This window comes from Elaeis guineensis, chromosome 4, assembly GCF_000442705.2.
Source record: "Elaeis guineensis isolate ETL-2024a chromosome 4, EG11, whole genome shotgun sequence".
Classification (NCBI taxonomy): Eukaryota; Viridiplantae; Streptophyta; class Magnoliopsida; order Arecales; family Arecaceae; genus Elaeis; species Elaeis guineensis.
Genome location: NC_025996.2, coordinates 127,182,345 through 127,207,227, shown reverse-complemented (window position 1 = coordinate 127,207,227; position 24,883 = coordinate 127,182,345). Strand labels below are relative to the sequence as shown.

At 36.7% G+C, this 24,883-nt stretch overlaps 1 long non-coding RNA gene and 2 pseudogenes across 2 annotated transcripts; all 3 read left to right on the top strand.

Moving 5' to 3' along the window:
- Positions 1–12,857: 12,857 nt before the first annotated feature.
- LOC140857574 (uncharacterized) lies at positions 12,858–21,519 on the top strand. Of its 2 annotated transcripts, none has more exons than XR_012141045.1 (3): positions 12,858–14,382; positions 19,334–19,443; positions 21,333–21,519. It is a non-coding gene; the product is annotated as an uncharacterized lncRNA (long non-coding RNA). The 2 variants fall into 2 exon arrangements; XR_012141044.1 differs by lacking the exon at positions 21,333–21,519 and adding an exon at positions 19,666–19,868.
- On the top strand, positions 16,223–17,657 carry LOC140856940 (uncharacterized; annotated as a pseudogene).
- Positions 18,571–19,292, top strand: LOC140857573 (uncharacterized; annotated as a pseudogene).
- Positions 21,520–24,883: the final 3,364 nt, after the last annotated feature.

The following is a 24,883-nucleotide window of genomic DNA, read 5'->3' as shown; positions in this document are numbered from 1 at the left end:
AAAAACTTAAAGCAATCCTCGATGATGGCTGGAACTGAGAGTTCGAAGTCTGAAGAAGTCGAGCTTCCTTAGAGTTTCTTTACCTTTTATTTTATGTATTCTTTCTTTTTCTTGTCGTTTTTCTTTTTTGGCCTTCAAAGGTTTTGTAATGTACACTTCACTAATGAAATGAAAAAAAAATTTTCTCATTACCTCATCTATTCTTGCTTTGAGTTGTTGTTTACCGAGCTTCTTTTATCTTTTGTCTTGTTCGATGTCGATGTTGTTTGAAGGTACCTGATCGTCGCCATGTTGATTCGCCCTTAGGGACTGGAGATTGTCGACAAAGATTTTCTTCCTCGCTGAGATGAGATCCCTTGAGTCTTTGATGTAGTTTGCTTTTTCCTTATCACCGGTGTAGTTCGTCGCTTTTCCTTTTTCTCTCTCTTCTTTCTTTTGTGTTCGAGTGAGGGTTTTTCCTCTGCTCTTAACGGAGTCGTGGGAGTGTAGAGGAGCCGTTGAGGAGGCTTTCCTCCTCGTCCGATATTGATCGACCGGATCTTCATTTGTGTTAGGATGAGGTTCTCGTCCTGTTCTCGACACAATCAATTTCAGCTCATGTTAGGATGAGGTTCTCCTCCTATTCCTAACAGGACTGTGGGGACATGTAAGGGCCATTACAAGGGCCTCTCCCCTCATTCGGTCTCTAGATAATCGAGCCTTCAACTTTGCACATGTTAGGATGAGGTTCTCCTCCTATTCCTAATATGGCTGTGAGGGCACATAAGGGTCGTTGTAAGGGTCTCTCCTCCCATCTGAGCTTTAAATAATCGGATCTTCGACTTTGCTCATGTTAGGACGAGGTTCTCCTCCTGTTCTTAACATGACTGTGGGGGCACATAAGGGTCGTTGTAAGGGCCTCTCCCCCATCCGATCTTTAAATAACCGGACCTTCGACTTTGCTCATGTTAGGATGAGGTTCTCCTCCTATTCCTAACATGGTTATGGGGGCACATAAGGGCCGTTGTAAGGGCCTCTCCCCCTATCCGATCTTTAAATAATCAGGCCTTCGACTTTGCTCATGTTAGAACGAGATTCTCCTCCTGTTCGTAATATGGCTGTGGGGGCACATAATGGCCGTTGAAGGGCCTCTCCCTCCATCTGGTCTTTAAATAATCGGGCCTTCGACTTTGCTCATATTAGGATGAGGTTCTCCTCCTGTTCCTAACATGGCTGTGGGGGCACATAAGGGCCGTTGTAAGGGCCTCTCCCCCCATCCAGTCTTTAAATAATCGGGTCTTCGACTTTGCTCGTGTTAGGACGAGGTTCTCCTCCTGTTCCTAACACGCTTAATTTCGATTGTCGAAAGGAGCTACTCCTTGTCGTTATGAGCTCATGCCAAAATAAAAGATATGCAAATATGAAAGAAACTTTTATTTAAAGTAAAGTTATTGGTAATACATTCGTAGATTTTTTGAATCCCAAATCCGTGGAAGGTCTGCTCCCCGTCGGGATCCTCCAGAGATGGAGTTGATGATCCCAATTGGAGGCTGATCTTCAGGCTACTCCTCCCTCCTTGGCGGCTCCGGTTGCGACAGGGCCCTTGGCCAATCTTCCCTACCTTCAGGTCGGCAACGAATGAATCTGTCGAGCCGACCTCATCTGATGAGCTTCTCGATCTCATCTCGGAGCTGAATGCACTCCTCCGTGTCGTGGCCGTGGTCACGATGATAGAAGCAAAACTTGTTAGGGTTGCACTTTCTGAGGTGTGTGCGCATCCTTTCCGGCGTCGGCAGCTGCTCCCTGACCTCCAACAGTACTTGGGTTTTCGATGCGTTGAGAGAGGCGTAGCTGTAGAATCTTCCTGGGGGAGAGTCCCACCAAACTCTGCGGTCCGGGCTTCTCTGCCTATGAGCCCGGGGAGGAGTCTGGACATGCTTGTATCTAGAGGGAGTTCAAGAGCGTGGCCGAGTTTCACTCGGCCCTTTTTCAACTGCGGGCTTGCTGGAGTCTCCCGCCTGCCGCTCCTTCGTGGCCTCCTCGTCTTTCATCTTGAAGGCTTCTTCCACTCGGATATATCCTTTGGTCCAAGCCAGCAAATCAGCAAAGTCCCTGGGATACTTCTTTTTCAAGGAAAATAGAAGATCGTTCTTTTGAAGACTACCCTTCAGGGCAGCCATCGCGACCGATTGGTCCAAGTTTCGGACCTCCAATGCGGCGACGTTAAAATGGTTGACGTAAGCTCGGATGGATTCTCCCTCCTTTTACTTGATGTTGATGAGGGACTCCGAACCTCTCCGAGGACACCGGCTGCTGATGAAATGAGCAACGAACTGGTGGCTCTATGATCAAAGGAGAAGATAGTACTCGGTTTCAGTATCGAGTATCAATTTCTTGCTACTCCCTTCAAGGTAGATGGGAAGGCTCGGCACAGGATGGCGTCTGTCACGCCATAGAGCAGCATCATTGTCCGGAAGGCCTTCAGGTGGTCAACCGGATCCGAGGTCCCGTCGTAGCTCTCGAATTGGGAGAGCTTGAAGTTCGGCGGGATTGGCTCCTACATAATCATTTAAGAGAAAGGAGGGTCGGTGCAGATATCCTCACTGTAAACTGTGAGAGCATGGTGGAGCTCTTCGATCCATCGGTTCATCTCCCAGAATCTTTGATCCAGGAGGTCCTCTCGACTGTGAGTCTCGAGGGTCTTCTGGTGGAATGGAGGTAGGGACTCTCCGGGGGTGGAATCATGATCAGATGGGGGGCTCTCTGCCTTCTGCTTCCCCTTTTCGAGGAAGACAGGACGACTTGCCCACCCAGTCGTCGGATTCTGGAACTCCAACAATGCTCTTTTCAGTCGCACTGATGCCTGCGGCTGCTGCTACATAGCCTGCACTGCTTCGGTGAGGCTCCTGACCTACTGAACCAGCAAGTCAAACTGCTCCATACCGACTGCCATTGTCGGAGGAGGAGGAGCCTGAAAAACTGGAGACGAGGTTGGAGCTCGCTGAGATCTGGCCGCAAAGGCTGTGGATCGCCTGGTGGATGCCTTTCGGAGAGGCATCAGGTGGAGATCTGACAGGAGAAGGAGAAGTAGATGTCGGAGAAGATGACCGGAGACAGTCCTATTGAGCACTTCTTTAAGAACAAGGGTACTGCAAAGACATGCCCCCCTTCCTCTAGCGTCAATTCTGTTGGTGCAAAATTCCGCCAACGTCGGAGAAGCTGGAGTTGAGATGACCGCGGCCGTCGCCAGGACCTGCAAGGGAAGTCTAAACCAGAGTTGGGGGTGCTCCGGCAAGATCCTCCGACGCTCAAGTCATTACTCTGCTTCAACAGAAATGGAGCACTCAAATGAGATTTTGGCAGAGTTTCGAGATAGAGTTTAGAGCTTAGAGAAGAACATATCTGGGAGTCCCTTTTTATAGACGAAGAGCGTAACTGATTGATAGTGACGTCTGCAACCGCCTGATAGTGGGCCGTTCGGGGCCACGTGGAGTTTGTTACGGAGAGTAGTGGCGTCAGGGGGCCGTTCAGGGTCACGTGGAGTTTGTTATGGAGAGTAGAGTGGTGTCCGTTGTCGTGACTTGCTAGAGAGTAGTGGGGCCGCATGGAATCTGTTACAGAGAGTGGAGTAAGGTAGTGGCCATTGTCGTGACTTGCCAGAGAGTTCGGGCCTGATGGCTGAAGCTCGACTGAAACGTCTGATGGAGCAGAATGGCTCTCTATCTCAGCGATCCAGGAGAAGCTCGGATATTTTCGAGGTTGCTGACGAGTCTACTGTTGTCGGATGCCTTGGACGCTGATGTTGCAGGCGAAAGCCATCTGCTGTAGAAGCTCAGACGGAGACTTTCTGTTGGAGAAGTCCGGTAAGAGTCCAGTTGCTAAGAGAGCCCATCTGGGATTTTTCTGATGTGGAAGCTCGTTTGTAGATTGTCCGCCGGAGAGGTTCGGCTTCATGAGAAATTCGATAGAAGGTCGTCCGACAGTGGAGTTCGGATGGCGCTGTGGAGGTTCGTCCACTGGAAGAGTCTTGAGGACATTGGGGATGGTCGAACATTGGAGGAGTCTGGGATTCAATTCTGTCGTAGAAGTTCGGATGGAGTCCGACTCTTGTAGGAGTCTGAAAGGAGTCCGCTTATTGTAGAAGCTTGGATGGAGACTTCTTATTGTAGAAGTCCCACTGCTGGAGAAGCTCGATCATTGATGAAGTCTGAAAGAAGTTCAGAGTAGAGATCCGGCTAGTGGAGCCTGTCCGTTGTAGGAGTTCGTCTGTGATCCATCCACTATAGAAGTTCGGATGGAGTCCGACTCTTGTAGGAGTTCGGATGAAGTTCGCTTGCAATAGAAGTTTGGGGTAGAGATCCGATTCTTGTAGGAGCTCGGATGAAATCCGGAAGGTGGTCGACTGCCGTAGAAACTTGGATGGAGTTTGGTTACTGTAGAAATTTAACTATCGGAGAAGCTCGGATATTGACAAAGTCCGGAAGAAGTTCGAAGTAGAGTCGTCCGTGGTCGAAAGAAGTCTGGAAGGGATTCGAAGAATAGTCGATCATTGTAGAAAATCGGCTGATAGTGAAGCTCAAAAAGCGTTTGGAGTAGCCCGATAGATGAATGGAGGAGCTCATTGTCGGAGAAGCCTGGATGGCATTATGGAAGCCTGGACGGTCGGGGGAGTTTAGAAAGACGCCACACAAGGTCGGAAGCCGAAAAAGCTCTGAAAGGTCGGCCTTTTACAAACTTCGGCTGGGGGTATTTTATACCCAACAGAGTGGTTGCGTATTTTCGATGCAACTGAACCACTGTAACTAGCTAAGAACAATCAATGCCGGTAACACGCCCGCACATCTACAATGGTGGAAGACCTATGGACTTAATATTTATGGAGAGGTTTGGGTTTAGGTCTCATCTAATTAGTTATCATATGACTGATCTAACTGGCATGGGCTAAACAAAATGCTAAGTAACCTAATTCAAGACCTAATCTTTCAAGTTGGCCAGATAAGTGGAGAATGGTGGGGTCCCCCTTTGCCTTCCTTAGATATCAATGAATTGGTCAGATCGGCTAATGAAACTAATTAAATAATCACGTCTCATTAACTTACCTTAGACACCAATAGATCGATTGATCAGAATTGATTAGCTTAAGCGTATCGGGCTCAAACCAACGAGCCAAATTAGGTCTTTAGGTTAATCGATTCTACATATAGGACTCAATCGATTTGATCAATAATAATTGTATGATCATTAACTTAATTGATCTAATTTAATTCAATACTTGACTCAGTTTGACCAATTACTTTATCAAATTAGACCCATATGACTCAAATCAAAAATCTTAGATGTAATCCTATTACATGATCTAATTTTTTGATTTTTTCATAACCAAAACTCTCATGCACAAACATAAATTTTAGATTCTAAACTCATATTTTAGATCTAAATTTTTTGTATTAATATAAATTTTAAAATATAAAAATAATTTTTAGATTTTAACATACAAACATATATCATATATATGCATGTATAATTAGATCTAAACAAAATTTTAGATCCAAGCATAATATCATATATCTCATATACTAGTTATGAATAAGATTAAAAATAAATTTATAATCTAAATATGTAATCATATATCACATATATGAATTAAAATTCAGATCATAAAAATTTTAGATTTCATGCAAGCATCTATATTTCACATGAACATTAACTAGAACTCTTTCTAGATTAAAATTCAGATCTATACATGTAACTACATATCAACTATATGTTCTAAAACTAAATTCAAAATTAGATTTCAGATTTGAATATCCATCCATACATCTTATTTATTAAGAAAAAAATTAATTTTAAAATTTTTTCAAAAATATGTATATCAAAATTCAGCATATAAAAACCTATGGCTCTGATATCATTGTTGGAATTTGGGGTTTGAAGCATGCATATGCATTTCAAAAATTTAATTTTCTAAACACCATAGCAGAGAATAAGATTAAAATAATTTTAATCTAAATTTTGCATGCATAAAAATATAAAACTACATGGATCTATTTTATATGCTGAAATTGATATGTGCTGAAATTTAAATTATGATCAAATCACATATCCTTTTTACAAACCCTTTCTTCAAATATGGATTTGAAAGAGATGAGGCTCTCTGTTAGCTGCACAAATATCCAGCCTCTATGAGTATCTACTCGAGATCAGCCTGAAACAGTTCTCTAAGATCTGAATTTTGATTCTTCAAAATTCAGCCTGCTGAATCTGAACGAAGTTTGGATCGCGATCAACGTTTGATCTTTCTCCTTTATCTTTATCTTCTCTTCCTCTCTAGCCTTTTTTCTTGCCTTGTAGTGCTACAAGAGACCAATAAACAGCAGATGAAGGGCTGCCCAATGCCTTGGGCATGTGCAAAACTTGGGACGCGCATCCCAGGTATGGGGTGTGTATGGGATGCCCAAGGGAGAAGAAGAGAAAGGGAGAAGGAAGAGGGGTGTGGGGAGCTTTTTGGGCATGAAGAGGGGGCGGCTTGGATGGTCTTAGGACCTTAGGGGAGGTTTTCTTTTATAAGCATAAAGATTGAATCCTATTCAATCATATAATACAAGTCCTACTTGCATTATGATTCCTATTAACTTAAGTTACCTAACTTACATTAGGAAACCCATTGGGTGCCAACTATTGGAGCCCTTGCACCCATAATTATACACATTATTTTGCACCCAAGAGACACCTCATATGAGAACTAAAGGCCCTCTAATCAATGGACACACCCAAATTGAACAATTCAAAGTGGCACCCCATAATAACTATCAAGGAGATTCATATGGGACTTGCACCCTTAATTTATGTGATCTATAACCTTAGACACCTAACAATTGGAGTCTCATGAATCTTATTTATGTAGGTAATCAGTAGATAATTAAGTTAAAATTAACTTATCAAATAAGTAATTCTAACTGAAAGAGGAATTGGGTCCAACCATGTGCTAGCAAGATTATCATGAACCCAATAGATTTTTCTAAACCCAATTGACACTTCATAAGTTAAATTACTAATTTCAGACATGATCCCTTTGTTGTGTGACTTTATAAGTTTAATTTTATTTGATAATAAGATATACAATGATTTACATCATTGTATCTCTGAAACTCTTTTCAGTGGGTCGAAACAATTCGACTCTAACTCAATCAAGGATTGTTGATCCAAAATAATCCTAGTGAGCTCTCAAATCCACCAGTGACACCTAGCAGTATATAGTGGCAACTCAGTAGAACTGAAATGAACCTCTAGATATAGTTAACGTGTGATTCAGTCCCTCTATCGTGAGTCCTGACTAGATGGCAGATCATGGATAAATCATCAAACCTTAACATCAGTCATATGATAGATTTGATTAGTTCAAATCCAGATGTGATGTCTATGAAAACTCTTTTCCATCAATCATTCTACTATGGCCATAGATTCATGGACTTAGCTTCTCAAATCTCATAGAACTACTCCTCTCTATCAAGATTGATAGATCCCATCTTGATGCATACCCTACTCCTACAATGGACCAACTGTCGCCAATATCTAATATAAGGGCTCATTGAGACCCATATTTATATATTAATTAAACTCCAGCAGCCTCATTGCGAGCAGTAGTGCCATCTCAAGTTAAAGGACTAGACACACAACTACAGCATCAAGACAATCACTGATGATTGAATAGAAATTTAAGTGATCTCTTATATGATCATGCTCAGTGCTAGTTGTTCTCTAACAACCACCCACACTCATTATCTTGTATCTCTACATAGTAGATTAGAGACCCATCTATCCTGAAGGAAGTGATTTGTGTGCCAGTCTATCCGGATCTGTCACCGTCCTCATGATGATCCTATGATCGGAAGTCTTTAGGAATTAAATACGTGTCTCTAATTCTCAATACCTTGAAAGTACGTATCGAAACTAATTTTATGAATGATTCAAGGACACATTACATTAGAATGAAAAAGAATTTATCCTTTTATTGATCATATTAATATATTAAGTACAAAATAATGTCCTAGATTAATTATAATGTGTCAGCCATATTGGCTTCTAGGACATACATCTAACAGCCATCTGCTTGAAGATTCGATAGTCAGTTTTCTCATCCTGAGGAGTCTCGAATCGATAGTATCCTTGCAAGTAGAAGCAATCGTATATTAATAAATAGAATACAAACCTACAGCAATTTTAAAAGTAAACATTTTTGACTTATCTGAAACATCTCCTAGGCTACATCACGATCTCCAGGTGGTCAGTTGGAGAACTCTTTCACCGACCCCAGCATCAAGCGTCAGATGATGCCGGTAACCATACGAGATACTCCAAACTCTCTAAACGTGCTATAAATTTGATTTTGAAAAATAAATGTTAACTCTAGAATGGCTAAATTCTAAAAATATTAATTAAAGTTGTAGTACTTACAAGTGGCTCTGAACATAGATGAGCTCTCTATCCTCTGATCAAATTGGAAGTGCCGCGAGCCGGGTGGATCCTCTACTATGGCGCTGACTCTGAGAGCCGGACACTGCTCCATGTGAGTGTGGGGGTCACTAGGGATCCCACATCATCTGAATCTGAGAGTATCAAGACATCATAAATTATGTTATATTAGATAATAAAAAATAAAATAACATAAAAAAAATATCTAAAGTATCAAAGTTTACCGCGTAGTATGTGTGCCACAGAACCATACGAGTTGGCTGCATGAGAGCTCTCTTCTCCAAAGCTCTTTCCTCGACTGTGACGGCTCCGATCTCGGGAAGACATGATCTATAATCTCTTGGAGTAGGAAGTAATGTTATAATAGTTTGATTAGGAACTATGGTTGATACAATTTATCTAGTTTTCAAAATAATTTTATATCTATTTATCTATATTTTGTTTTCATTCAGGAGACCAGCAGACCAATATGTTATCATGTACTGCAGGATGAGAATCATTTTTTTGTTGATACATTGTAAATGCTAACTTAACATTTGATCTCTCTGATGGAGGATCGACATCCGTGGCAAGTCTAGGGATAGGTCTCCTATGGTGTGCCATCTGTCGCGGATCAAGAACAACGTTAAAAAAGTTATATATGTTCATAAAATCTAATCGAGTATATATGAATAAAGTTGAATATATATTCTAGATGTGTTTGTGGGATCTAGCTTCTTAACTACAGGTAGGTCTTGAAATTGAAAAACTATTGTAATGGATATGCCTCAAGCCTAAATCGATACGGAGGGATATATTTTAGTATACTACTCTAATTCTTGAATGGATTATTCCTACATATTTCATTCGATGATATGAATTATAGATATCTTCGACCCATCTATCAGATGGTTAGATTGAATTTTAACCCCCTTGTACCCATCCCTTCCACCTTGAGTCTAAACTGGCATGGAGAAGTATATTTTGATATACTCTTCTGACTCTCGAATGGATTGTTTCTATACATTTTATCAATGATATGAATGTATCTACACCTCCATCCCATCTATCAAATAGGAAGATTGATTTTTGACCCCCAAATCCCCTTCCTTGACTAAGAGTAGAAATTTAAAAAAAATAAAATAAAACCTTAAAAATAATACTTAAATAAGAGACCAACAAAATAAATAAGGGAAAGAGGAAAAAAGAAGGCACAGATCTGCCATTGAAAAATAAAGCATTGCAAATTCCTCTGCACCTTTAACCATGAGGTGGCTGCAAGCTATTGTCTGTGATGTAACAGACCAACCAAGCTTGCTCTGTAACTACAACAATAAGAACATAAATGCATCATCGCCATCGATCTCTCTCTAGACTCTTTAGGCACATCTCGCACAAGTAGTCATCATAGCCTCTTCGAGCCCTCGGCCGCCACCTCGAGCCCCCACCCCTATCTAAGTCCAGTCCAAAAAAAAAATTTGAGCTTTGGGGCAGACTTAGATCCAATGATTTTAGAAAAAATCAAGCCCGTACAATACTCTGGCCCAGGCTCGAGCCTGGCCCAAGCCCATTTGGGCAAGCCTGGACCATAAAGTGGTTGCAAAGTAAGAAAACTACAAACTAGAAGTAATTTTTTTTAAAAAAAATAAAATAAAAATTTAAAAATAGTACTTAAATCAGAGACCAATAAAGTAAACAAAGAAAAGAGAAAAAGAAGAAGGCTCAGATCTGCCATTAGATAATAAGGCATTACAAGTTTTTCTGCACCTTTAACTATAAAGCGGTTGCAAGCAGTTGTCTGTGATGTAACAGACCATTTAAGCTTGTCCTGCAACTACAACAACAAGAACAGAAATACATCACCTCCATCGATCTCTCTTTAGACTTTTTAGGCGCATCTTGCACAAGCAGTCATCATAGCCTTCTCAAGCCTCCGACCGCCTATCTGAGCCTCCAGCCACCTCTCCGAGCCTAGCCCAAAAGTTAATTAATTTTTTAATACCTAATTATACTTAATTTATATAATTTAAATAAAAAATTAATTTTTAGTATGGCATTAGCCATCGCTAATACTCACAACAAAAGGCAGGCTGCCACATAGGGATTGAGGTGTGGACTTGTACGTAGGGACTGAGTTGTGAGGAGATAGGACACCGGCTTGGGGATGTGGCCATGGAGACGAGGCGCAGGCTCGGGGCCGTGGGATGTCGGAGCGTAGGGAGGGGGGACCGTTGGGAAGAAGGCACCGGGGATAGGGGGAACCACCGAGAAAGAGGCACAGATGAGAGAGGAAAAGTCGTGCAGGCTCGGGGCTGCGAGATACGGCCACAGAGACAAGGGTGCTGGGATGGGGCTGCTAGAAGGTGGTATGGGTTGGGGCTGCGAGATTGGTCCGGTGGGGCAGGGGCCGTAGGGTCGGGGCCGCAGGCTAGGGGTGGTGGGGCAGGAGCCGCAGGGTCAGACTGGCAGGGTCAGGGCGGCTGCGAGCATGGTCGAAGCACAAGCTCAGGGCCGCAGGATGCCGAAGCATAAGGAGGGGCGAACTGCTAGAAAGAAGGCACCGAGGAGGGGTGGAACCACCAGAAAGGAGGCACCGATGGGGGGAGAAGTCGTGCGGGCTCGAGGCCATGGGACGTCAAAGCACAAGGAGGGGAAAACCACTGAAAAGGAGTTACCGGAGAGGGAGAGAACCACCAGGAAGGAGGTGCCGACGAGGGGGGGAGCTGGAAAGGAGGAGGCACCGATGAGGGGGGAATCACGAGAAGGAGAGGGGATGAGGTGCGAAATTTTTTTTTCTCCCGCATGCCGAGGGTGGGGATATTTTTGATGGACCATTAGTGATGGCAACCGTGACCGTCGCTAATGATTATTGGTGACGGTAAAATACCATCATTAAAAACTAATCACTGTCACTAATACTGTTATCAGAAAAAAATATTTTTTTATAATTTTTTAAATAATTTTTTTCGAAGCTATTAGCGACGGCAAGTCTTTCCGTTGCTAATAGCAATCGATAATTAATTAATTTAATTATAATTATAACTATTTTTTTTTAATTTTAAATTTATTAGTGATGACAAAAGTCAGATTTCTGTCGCTAATATTAGCGATGGTTAATTTTTTAGATCATTTTTTTGATGGTTAAAGACTATTATTAGCGACGGTTTGATTTTCTGTCGCTAATACCATCACTAATATTATAAATTCTTATAGTGAAAGAAATAAAAGAGTGGTAAAAAAAAATAGGAGATCTTTTCATGGTGGATTTTCGATGAATCTGATGACTGTTATCCATGCATAAAGGCATGAGAAGAAAGGGAAGAGAGAGAGAAGGAAGGGAGGGTTTTTTATCTTGGCTCCAGTGGCATGTCTGACCCCAATTTCTAACAGACATAATTAAAGGGATCTGACGAAAATTGGGAGAAAGAGAAAGGAAGAAGAGAGGAGGAGAGCTGGTGTTCATCATAGATTCCTTTGGAGGCGGAGGGAAAGATTTATAGGGCAGAGGGGAGGTCGATTCATCCCCATAATCGGCTTCCTCTCTGATAAATTTGGGTGGAAGAAGACTCCATTTTTTTTTCGTTTCTTTTTTTTGGGTGGGGTTTGGGCTGATTTCTAATGGGCTGGTCCACTTGGACCAGGCCATTACAAAATGCATGAGAGGAACGCCAATAGATTTGGATTTATAACCACTCATAGCTCCTCGACTAGTTGCAATTAATTTGGAGGGATCTTGATAGCATATCAGAGTAGAGGCTAATGAGGAATGGTGACATGGGACAGCCTAGTCTCAACCCCATAGAAGATGTAAAGGGAATTGATGAACTGCCATTAATCAAAAGGTAGAAGGAAGAATTTTGACTACATGACATAACCCACTTGATGAAGGTGAAATTCTAGTTGTAGTGGTTTAACACCATATACATATAATGCCACGATAATTTGTCATAAGCCTTTTTCATGTCAGTCTTGATCACCATCAAGGAGTTCCTTTTAGAGGCCTTATCCATGGTGTGAAATTTTCTTGAGCCACCATTATGTTATCTGTTACGCTATGATTTGACATAAATGCTCTTTGTTCAGTTGCGATCAAATTTAGCACAACCACTTTAAGTAGGTTAACAAGAACTTTTGCTGCAATTTTGGATAAGGTGGAACAAAGGCTGATAGGCCTACAATCAGTGACTACTTTTGGGCAATACTTCATAGGAATAGGGACAATATAAGTAAACTTCCATGCCATAGGCATCCGAGCAATTTGGAAATATTCTTTAATAGCAGCTATAACATACTACAAGAATTTTAGAAAATTGTGACTGTATTTTGCCGACACTATGAGGAAGCATTGGCCAATTTAAAATATTGCATTCATCTACTGACGCTTTTTAAAAGCGCCAGTATTTTTAAAGCGTTGGCAAGTTGCGGTGCATAAAAGCATCGGCAAGTTGTGAAGCATCGCCAAAATTCAATCCTTATCAGCCCCCTCCATCCCCAAATCAAAACCCTAGACCTCTCCATCTCCCCCTCCTCTTTGCTGATCTTTTTCTTTCCTAAGCAGGCTCCCCCTCCTCTGACAATCTGATCTCTGAGTTTCTTCTCTCCTTCTCCCAAATGTCAATCAGCTGCTCCTCTACTACCGCTATAATTTTGAGAGGTTTGGTTCTGAAAGCCACCATCTCCCGAGCCTGATTTTGTTGCTTATAATTTTGCTTCTCTCCTTCTCCCAAATGTCAATCAGCTGCTCCTCTACTACCGCTATAATTTTGAGAGGTTTGGTTCTGAAAGCCACCATCTCCCGAGCCTGATTTTGTTGCTTATAATTTTTTTCTTTTTTTTGAGCATGATCTAGGGAAGATTGATCAAGGGAAGCCCCACCACCATCCCACTCTGACTTCCTTTACCCTAGAGTAACAAAAAAAAAACATTCTCTCTTCTCCTAATTTTTTTTAATATTTTTTAATGTTTTCTAGATTTGGTTCTCCATCTCCGGTCTTGCTATTATTTTGATTTGGTGGATTGGTGAAAAATTGTTCTTTAATCTACTGTTGATGCTGTAAAGGAGTTTTGTGTTGATTTGTTGGGGTTTGATGTTGTGAAACTGGCAAATTGATGCCTTCTTGAATTGGGTTTGAAGGATATGCATTGATTTGGAGCTGTCTATGGATTTCTGCTGCACAAATTGACTTATGTGTGCCAACCAGCCTTAGCTCAGCTGGTTTGCACCCCTTTCCACTTGGGAGTGCCCAGGATCTGATCCCCGGTAGTGTTGTCCTATTTTATTTCTTCGAAGATTTTCAGTAGCTTATTATATTATTTTTTTAACAAGATAGCTGAACATAAATTCAAATATTGAAACTAGCACTGAGGATTTCTTTGACATGGAGATTGATTTCTTGTTTGGGTGTTTGGTTTTTGTCTTTCTTGTATCTGAAATTGACTCATCACTTTCACAAATCTGTACACTGTGACTTGAATCTCAATTCAGATCAATATTGAACCAATCCTCTAAATCCTAAAGCCCTTGGGTGTCTTTCCCATAATCTTCTGTCATCTACACGTTAGGACCTTCAATTCATAGTCACAAACTAAAATATGCCATCCCTTGATAGCGCGGCATCAAGATGCACATGCATATTTCTTCTATCATGGATATGCATGTCACGAGTGGTATGTGACTAAAAATGCAAGTTTTTTGAACTCAAATTTGCACCAGGGATGAAATTATAACGCAAAAGCAGAAATAGAGCATTACTAGTAACACTAGATTGTCTTAATGCAGTATGTGTTGTTTATAATATTGAAATATGCTTCTTTTGAATATCATATCTCATTGAATTGATGTACCTCTTCACGCAGAGACTTCTTTCTAGCAGAAAATTTAGATGAATCATCATGGTTTGGAATATCACTATGGGGGCACACCAGTCATGTACCAGCATGGTTCATGTTGTGGTAGGTCCTGTATTAAGTCACAGTTTATCAATATGCCTAGGTGTGACACAATACATATTTGCTACACCTTGCATAGGGTGAACTGTACCACTGTATGATCAGTTATTCGATCCTTGCCACTTATTGACATGTGTACATTGGATTATGTGCTTGTTTTGCTTCATGATGATTATTTGTTTTTTTTTTGGTAAATATGATGATTATTTGTTGACAAGCATATTCACCAAACTATGAACTCATTCTATTTAAGGGTAGTCTTAGTTAATTAATTTTCATAATCTAGAATAATCAGTCAACAAGATTTTGTTTAAATTGATTGGATGCCCAGTTGTCAAAGGGCTTGTTTGCTGTAATATCAAGTTTTGTATATAATGGATTTAGAAAAAGTAAAAGATACCGGCCACTGGTTGGATATCTAAAAAGAGGAAGCATGCTGATAGGGAGGAAATATATCTCGGATAGATTTATGTTGAGTTGATGCTGGCAGTGACATGCATGTCTTCTGTGATACCTTGTGCATCATAGAGTAATGACCCAATATTGCCCTTTGGTAGCTTGGCGTGAAATACAGGTTGCCAGGGATGGCATATACTGTACAGATGTAGACAATGTCTTGTAGGTTGTAAAGCCATTGTTCTTTCTGTTGTCGTGCGATTGTGGGATATGGAGCTTATCAGAATATTTTCCATAAATATATTTGTATGGATACCTGCTGGTTTGTCTAATTAACTCACAAGTATGCACTGCCCTTACGGTCATTAATTTACTTGCATATATTGCCTTTTCAAGTTATCAGCATTTTTATATGCTATGTTATGCTTCAGTGCCCTTCTCAATTTCTTATGAGATAGCTAGTAGGAGGCTAGCTAGGAACTATAATTAATTGGTTGTTCTATCCTCATGCTCCTGATAACATTTTTTTCTTTTCTCTTGACTTTAAGTATAATTTTTTCGTTTAGAAAAACTATTATTCAATTATTATTCTCATACAATAAACAAAAGTTGGATAAGCAAGTCAAGATCTAGTAAAAATTATTTTGAAGGACTCCAAAATTTCATTAAATTTGCTATTGAGAAAAGATCAATGAATGGAAAGATTTTTTATCTGTGCCGAAAATATATAAATAGTTCTTTTCTCGATCCACAAACTGTTGAAGAACATTTGGTATGGAATGATTTTGTAAGAGGATATACTAAATGGATATTTCATAGAGAATCCATGTTCCAAGCTTCGTGTAATCAATCCTCACATATAGAACATACATCTGATGTTGGAATCAGTAATGTACAAAGAAATCCTGCAAGAGAAGATGGTATGAGGGGTCTTCTCAGAGATGTTCTAGGATATGGTGCTGAAAATTTAGAAGATTTCAGTGAAAGACAAGAAATATCTGTAATGCTTGATGGATCTATATTTATTAATCTTATGCATGTTGAGAGGCCTCAGCATTAATCTAATAATTAGACAGAATATCGATATCACAATTTGTTGAAAGATTGTGATCAAAAATTATATCTGAATTGTAAGAACTTTTCAAAAAAAATATTTCTTATATATTTATTTTATTTAAAATATTTAAATGGATGGTCTAGTAAGAGTTTTACTATGCTGCTCTAATTATTAAAGAATGCATTTTCTGAGGGTACTACTTTACCAACTTCTTCTTTTGAAGCAAAAAAATTAATAAAGAAATTGGATCTTGAATATGAAAAGATTTATAGTTGTCCAAATGACTGTATCTTGTATTGAGATGAAAATGCTAATGAAGAATCATACAATATTTGTGGATCTTCATGATGGGCATCATATAAAGAAGATGAGGGTGATGTATTAAGTGAAATGGATGCTACTCAGAGTAAGAAAAAATCAACTAAAGTTTTGTATTACTTTCCTTTAATATCTAGATTGAAAAGGATCTATACATCATCGAAGATAGCTTTGTTGATGAGATAGCATGATGAAGGTCGTACAAAAGATGAAATGTTAAGATACCCAATTGATAGTTTAGTATGAAAAGTATTTGATGATGGACATCTTAATTTTGCGTCAGATGTTTACAGCATTAGGTTAAATTTAGCTATTGATCGCTTCAATCTATTTCAAACATTGAGTTCTACTTATAGCACTTGGTCGGTCATTTTAATTCTATATAATTTGCCACCATGGATGTGTATAAAATAGTCTTCACTTATTTTGTCAATGATTATTTCAGATGATAAGGTTCCAGGCAATGATATTGATGTCTTTTTGTAACCTTTAATACAGGAATTGAAACATCTATGGAAGGGTATTGATGCATTTGATGCTTGTAGTAGTCAAACATTCAAATTAAGAGCATGTCTTATTTGTACTATTAATGATTTATTAGTATATGCCAATTTATCTGGATGGAGCACAAAAGGACGTATTGCATGTCTCTTTGATGAAAATTTTATCCATTCAAATTGGTTAAAATATGAAGTAAAGTTTTGCTATATGGGCCATCATCGATGGTTGGAAGCCGATCATCTATTTCGATTTCAACAAGATATATTTGATGGTACTATAAAATTACGATCTGCTCCGATATCATCATCTAAAACTGAGGTTTTTATACAAATGCATAGCATAAATCACATGTATGGAAAGATTTCCAAATATTCTAAGAAAAGAGGAGGGGAAGATGATGAAAATTCAACGAATGAAGGGTTGATAGAGGATGTCATTACTCGCAATCTTGATGCAAAGGTATTTGAGGATGCTGACAACTTCTACAATGCTGATGATCATGTAGATGAAAGTCAAAATGATGATGACACAATGGAGGTATCTATACATAAGTTGTTAAGCAATTGCGGAAGAAAAAGAGTATTTTTTTTATTTATCTTATTGGGAGTATAATCTTTTCCAGCATAATCTTGATGTAATGCATATAGAGAAAAATATTTGTGATAATTTGATTAGAGCATTGTTAAATCTTGATAAAAAAAATAAAGATAACTTAAAGGCGCATTTAGATTTAAAAGAGATGGGCATAAGATAAGAGCTTCATCTCAAAAAGCTTGTTAATAGTAAAGTTTATATGCCTCCTGCATGTTACACAATACCCATTCGAGAAAAAAAGTTTTTTTTTGATATTTCTAAAGAATATCAAGATTCCTAATGGCAATGCATTGAATATTTTAAGATGTGCAAATCTCAAAGAGTAGAAACTTTCAAACCTTAAAAGTCATGATGGGCATATTTTGATGCAAGATATTTTTTCAGTAACTTTAAAGTCATCAATGTCAAAATAAATTGTTGCTAATGTTGCTCAATTGTCATCATTTTTTAAGTTATTATGTTTCAAAATTCTTGATATATGAGAGCTTGATCAATTATGGTTTGGTGTTATACTAATACTTTACCATATAGAGAAGATCTTTCCTTCAGGATTTTTTACTATCATATTTCATCTAGTTGTTTATTTAGCTACAGAAATAAAACTTGATGGATCGGTGTACTACAGATAGATATTTTCTATAGAGAGGTAATATTACTAAACATTGTAGTTATAATTTAGAAATATTTATTATAAGTAGTGTCATACTCATATTAATATTTTAATGAATTTTTAGTTGTTGAAGGTATTGTATCTATTTAGAAGATTACAAACGAAATAGAGCCTATCCCGAAGGCTCAGTTGTAGAAGCATATATTGTTGAATAGTGTTTGACATTTTGTTCACTATATCTTAAAAGTATAGAGACCATTTTTAATCGACCTCAAAAAAATTATATTATCGATAACTCAGAAATTTATAAGTTCTTAATTACTGAAAGGATTTTGGATAAGGTTGAAAGTGTGGTTCTTGACAAAAAATCTTTAGCACAAGTCTGTCGTTATGTGTTACTTCATAGTGATAAAATATCTTAGTATTATAGGTTAGTATAGTCATATGTTGATTTCTTTCATTGTCATTATATATAATATTCTTAATCAATATATTAATTTTCTTATAGCAAATTTTTGGTTGCTCAAAGATGAGTAAATAATAGCATTCGACCCAATTCAAGGACTGAGCAATGATGGTTGATCGACTTATTCTCTGAATGACTTTTTAAACAAGTTAGTCATCTATATGAGGAAAAGGATTAATTTTGAAATATATTTATTAACATCAAATAAATAATATATTAATAATTTTATCATAATTTTAAGTATCAATGATGATGGATAGTAACTATTTAGATGAATTAATTATCATTGCTCGAGGTCCTAATAATATTGTCAACAAATATAATGGTTTCATCATTAATGAATTCAAATTTCATACAAAAGAATATGAAAATTTTTAAAAAAAATCCAGAATAGTGGAGTTATGATGGAAGCAGATGGAAAGACTTATTATGATGTACCTACGGATATTTTTGAGTTAGATTATTATTAAAAATTTAAAACAGTATTATTTCGATGTAATTGGGTGGACATGAACTTGCCAAGAGGCTTGAAGCAAGATCTGAATGTGTTTACACCTATAAATTTTTCAAGATCGATACATACTAGTGTATTATTAAAGGATGTCTATTCATTTTTTTTATCTTAAGCTCATCAAGCATTTTTTGTACAAGATTCAAAGGATAAGGATTGGGCTACTGTTGTGAGAACAAATTCTAGAGACTTGTATGATATGAAAAAAGGGTTGGAAGTAGAGGATGATGAGACTTATAAACAGTGTATGTCTTACAATCTTACCTTAACTGATGATCTAAATGCTACGAACTTGGTTAGGGTAGATATTGAATGAGAAAATATTGACTATTTCTTAATTGATAAGAGATATTTAAGATGTGCATGGTCTGGATGAAATATTATATTATATTATCATGTTCATTTAGTAGATCTTGTTTCTTATTAGCAATTCAATCAGTATTGTATTTATTATTTGAAAATTTATGCTAACTGATTTTTATTTCTATTTATGAATGCTAGATGCTATCATACCCCGACATAGATGATTTGATGATATTGAGTTGAAGACTTTTTAGGGTGGATTATGTTTTGATCAACCTCGATAGTCAAGACAGTCACAGCAGTTTAAGGTCGGTCCATCATCTATGTAGTAGCCTGAGGCTGATCTTTTATCCATGCAGTAGTCTGAGTCACAACACGATCCTTCAATTGATGAGGATGCAATTTTAGATGAGATAAACATCCAAGATAATCTAAAAGAAATATTATATATTCATGACTATTAAGATTTCAGTATTAATTTTGGTTGATTGATTCATAATATATTTTTTTATTTTATATGTTTATTATAGATGCATTCAGAAGAGCACAGATTAGATGTGGACCTATATAGACTAGAGATATCTGGTGTTTAGCTAAGAGTGAGAGGGTCATCATCCAGTGCAAAGGCAACCTATTAATAAGGCTGTCAGATTATTGACGAGCTTTTTAGATACTATTGTGTGGAAGCATCAGCTGTATCCTTTAAACTATACAAAATAGAATGATATGCTTTTTACATATAAGCTTGAGATTCTACATGTAGTATAGATAAAAAAAATGTTTTAATAATTTAGATTAAATTATTTATAATTAATTAATTATATTATTTAATAATTGAATATCTTTTTTTACTTTGTTCTAGAGTACGTTCATACTCTCTCCATATAGTCATGAATGGGTGCTGAAGTCTTTCATTCAAAAATGAAAAGAATTTAAGACAACACTTAAGAGGGACTACAAGAGAGAGGGATTGGTGGAGGACAATGCTACTAATATTTGTCCTCTTGATGTAGATCCTCATCAGTTGAGGAGTTTGTTCATTATTGATTCTCCGAGAGGAGACAGGTAATTGTATACACTCATTATATATCTTCTATTAAATTAATTACTAACATAGATTGGTGATATATACAAGATATATCACACTCTTTACTTTATTTTGTAAGTATATTCTAATATTAGTAGAGCTGCACAACTAGCTCTATCTATTCCACATATATCGGAGTCCAAGAGCTATGCACAATGTAGACAAAAATTTGGATGCTTCTTTCAAAATCTTTAGCATATTATCAATTTTTTAGACTAATTTGATATATATACAATCCTCATACTTCTTAGTGAAATTGTGTATAATGTATCACATATCATGCATGTATCATGGTACTTATAGGTTGTATTGAAATCCTTAGAGTTTATCAATTAAAATTTATCGATTATATATTTTATAAAATTTATCTTTTCTGTAGATAAATGAGCATGGGAGGGAGCTTGGTCAGGTAGAGTTTTATAGAATAACTCATGTTCATCAAAATGACCGTTTTGTTACTGACGATTTGAAAATTATATTTATATATCTTTATAATCATTTTGTGCAGCGATTTGTAATTTTATTTTTAAGTATAAAATTAATATATTTTTTTTTCTTGAATATAGAAGAGAGCTTCATCTTTTGTTATAGAGCATGTCGGCAAGTCCTTAGCATCTACAGAGGCTAGTTATATTGAGGCCCAAATGATGACAGTGCTACTGGAATCAGATTGTTATGGTCAGAGTGAGGGGTTATAGAGTTGGAGTCACCCCCACTCAATTATCTGATGTATGTCGATATACTTAAGATGCTAGAAAGAATTCTAGTAGTATGGATATTCGTATATTTGAGGCTCGAATGGAGGCATGGATTGAGCAATAGGTGGAGGCACAGGTAGAGACGTGGATTAAGAAGTAGCTGGAGGCACGGGTGGAGGCACAGGTGCAAGAGTGGATGGAGGCATGAATAGAAGCAATAAGACAGAGCTATGACACCATAATATCCACAATGAGGACTCAGATTGATCAGTTGACAATACGTTATAGATATTTGTGGATTCTTTTAGAGTACATTTTCTTTTATATATTATTTGTTCATGCATTTAATCATTCAATTTATATTGTGATTTTCATATTCTCAACTATTAAAATTTTTATATCTTTATTGTAGGGTCTCGATAGTTCCTGCAATGGTGGAGTCAATGACGATCATGCTCCTATGGATCACTGATAGTCCAATGTCTCTATTTTTTTTTTGAGTTTTATAGATTTCTTTTGATTTCTTCTCTTTGATTATAGATTGTAAATTATGAACATGATGGACAATATAATCATGATTTTATTTAGCTATATAGAGTTTTTTTTTTTACTTTATGTTGGTGTTTGAATTTTATTATAAATTTTGGATAGATTTATATATTGATTATGATGTTATATAGAGTGTTTATTGTGATTATGTTGGTATTTGAATTTTCTTATGAATTTTGAACAAGTTTATATATTTTGTATAGATTAGTAAAATTATTTTTAGATTAATTTTTTTATGAAATTGATCATTGCTGGTGCTTTAGAGTGTCGGTACTTCAAGCAATTGCCGATGCTTCAAAGCATCGGCATGTTTTAGAACTTACCAATGCTTTTGGAAAAGGTGTTGGTACTTCAAGCAATTGCTAATGCTTCATAGTGTTGGCATATTTTAGAACTTTCCGATACTTTTTGAAAGTGTCAGCAACTTTAAAGACTTTAGCGACACATTAGCATCGTCTGTTGCTGATGCTTTTAGAAAGCATCGGTAGGTGCCGACATGACAGCAAAGTGTCAGAAATATTAATTTTCATTCTTCACCTACCGACGCTTTGCAAAGCATCAGAAGATTATTTAATGACACTTATAAGCATCGACAAATGCTGAATAATATGTCAGCAATGATCCAGAGTTTTGTAGTGACATCATATTTGATAATGAACTAGAAGGCTTTAAAAAATAATTACGGAAATCTATCGAGACCTGCAGCTCTATCTGAAGGCAATTGTAAAAGACCATCTTCAATTTCCATTCCAAAAATCTCGAGTAAGAAAATGATTCTGCAGACCAATAGCACAGGAGAAAATTGGGGTGAGATGAATAGTGGCTTAAGAGGATTACATGTTCAAAGCACCTTGGAAATGGTTGACCATAGTAGCTTCAATTTCCATAGGATCATATCATGTTGTGCCATTCTCTTTGACAAATTTCACATATCACACATATAGTACTGGCTATTATCACATCCATTTGGGTTCACATTTTTTGGCCTTGTGCTAATATTTTGGTTTCATGAATGCTCTAGAGATAGCCCAATTCTATAAATTGTAGACTCACAACCACACACACTTAAATAAGTCCTTCTAGGGTATCTACAGTAGATGAACATCGAGTACAATTAGCTATGGACTTATTATAGATAACTATCCTTTCTCTTATTGTTGCATTAAAAACACTTTTAACAAAATGAGACTATGGAGTAGTTATCTATAAATTATATCATGGTTCTCTTGTCATCCTAAAACAACTTATTAGTACCCATTGAACCTTCTTAGGATCTCTAATCAGTGAGGCTGGGCTGCCATTGTTGGATGACCAATTAATAAGCTTCAGTCTCTTTCCCTTCATTAATTCTATAACTTGTACTATTTTAAGAATATCCTATAAATACCCCATCTATAATTTTAGGACCTAATTTTCTCTTTTTATTTTTAGGAATTATAACTAAGGCTAAACACCCCCTTATTCTAAGATGATTTAAATTATGTTTTTTTTATCTTTCTACATTTCATAAGGTGTTAGGTTACAATCTTTATGAGGAAACCTTGTAAGAATATAACAAGCAGATAGAAAAGCTTCATGAGATGTGAATTGGTAATAATAGAATTAACCATATCAATTAAAATTTTATTTTTTTATTCAGCTACTCCATGAGATGTGAGGAAACCTTTTAAAGATGTAACAAGCAGATAGAAGAGCTTCTCCCCATAAATTAAAAGATAAATGAGAACTAGTAATAATAGAATTAAGTATATCAATTAAAATCCTATTTTTTTGTTTCAGCCACTCCATAAGATTAAGGTGACTAAGGTAGGGTAATTTAATAAACAATACCATTTGTTTAACAAAAATTATTAAGATTATTTAAGGCATATTCTCCTCCTCTATCTGATCTAGAAATTTTAATTTTCTTATTAAATTGATTTTCAACTTCACTCTCATAAATCATACATTTATTTAAAGCTTTGCCTTTTATTCTAATGAGTAACACATAACATTATTTAGAGAAATCATCTATAATAATAATAAAATATCTTTTTCCATTTCTAGTTAAAATGTTTAAGTCACATGAATCACTATGTATTAATTCTAAAAGTTTAGCATTCTTAGTTGCTTAGATTGTATTCATATATATTTATATCATATTTAGGAATCAAATTTAAATTCATCATTCTCTAAATAGCATTATGATTTATATGACCGAGTTTACCATACTTATAAATTAGAAGATCCAATATTATAAACCAAAAAAGAACTAATTTTATTGCTGTCAACTTTTGTTATATTCAGCTTGAATAAACCATTAGACATATCATCTCTTCTAATAAAATTATCATTGTTGGTTACATCAACTTTATCTGACTCTAGATCATTTTATAGCTATTAGCAAAATATCACGAATGAGATTCTTTCTAACTTCTGGTATATACTGCACCTTATGAAGAGTAATGAGAGTCTTGCCAAATATTAATATCAAATCTACTCTTCCTTCATCTCTCACATATGAAATACTAGAGTTCCCCATCTTCATAGTGTTTCCATCAAAGACCTGAGAACTGGAGCATATATATTTATTAGCAGAAATATGTATATCAACACCAGTATCAATCCATCAATCAATAGATTGGTATGCTAGATTTATCTCCAGATTTAAAGCAACAAACCTTTCATCGCTCTATGTGAATTCAATCCAGCTATCACCAAGTTTACCTACAAACTATTTAGATCTTTTTCACTCTTTAGAGGCATGCCCTTCTAATAGCAGCAACACTTGCAAAGCACTAAGGTTTACTAGAAATAAAACATCTTTTATTTTTGTTTGTATTTTTGTTAAGTTTTCATGGAGGCTTAAGATTATTATATTTTTTTTATTTTTATTTCACTATACCAAATTATATTATATTGAAAATCATCAGATAATTTGTCTGCTTCTCTATATTTTTCTTCCATTGAAGTGAAACAATTAAATGACTTATAGTTGACAAATCTCTTTTATATTTTAATGATAAGACAAAGATTTTAACTAAGGAGGTAGTTTGTCAACAGCTGTAATTGTAAAAAATTTCTCATCAAGATTGATTTTCTTTTCAGTCATATCATAACTAAAGCTTGCAGTTTACGAGTTTGTTGCACTATTGAAATTTTATTTGTCCCTACTTAATAGTTTAGAAACTTTCTTATAATATATTTTTCTAGATCTTCATTTTCTTTACCATATTTTTATTCTAATATATCACATAACTCACATGCAAAGGAAGTGTTGCAATATATATCATAAAGTATATTAGAAAGAGCAGACAAAATTCTACTATGGCAAATAATTTTTTTTTCTATATCAGATTGTATAGGGATAGTAGCGGTTGTTGAATCCATAGTGTTAGAGATGATAGTGCCCTTACTTGAACTAAGATTTTCAAT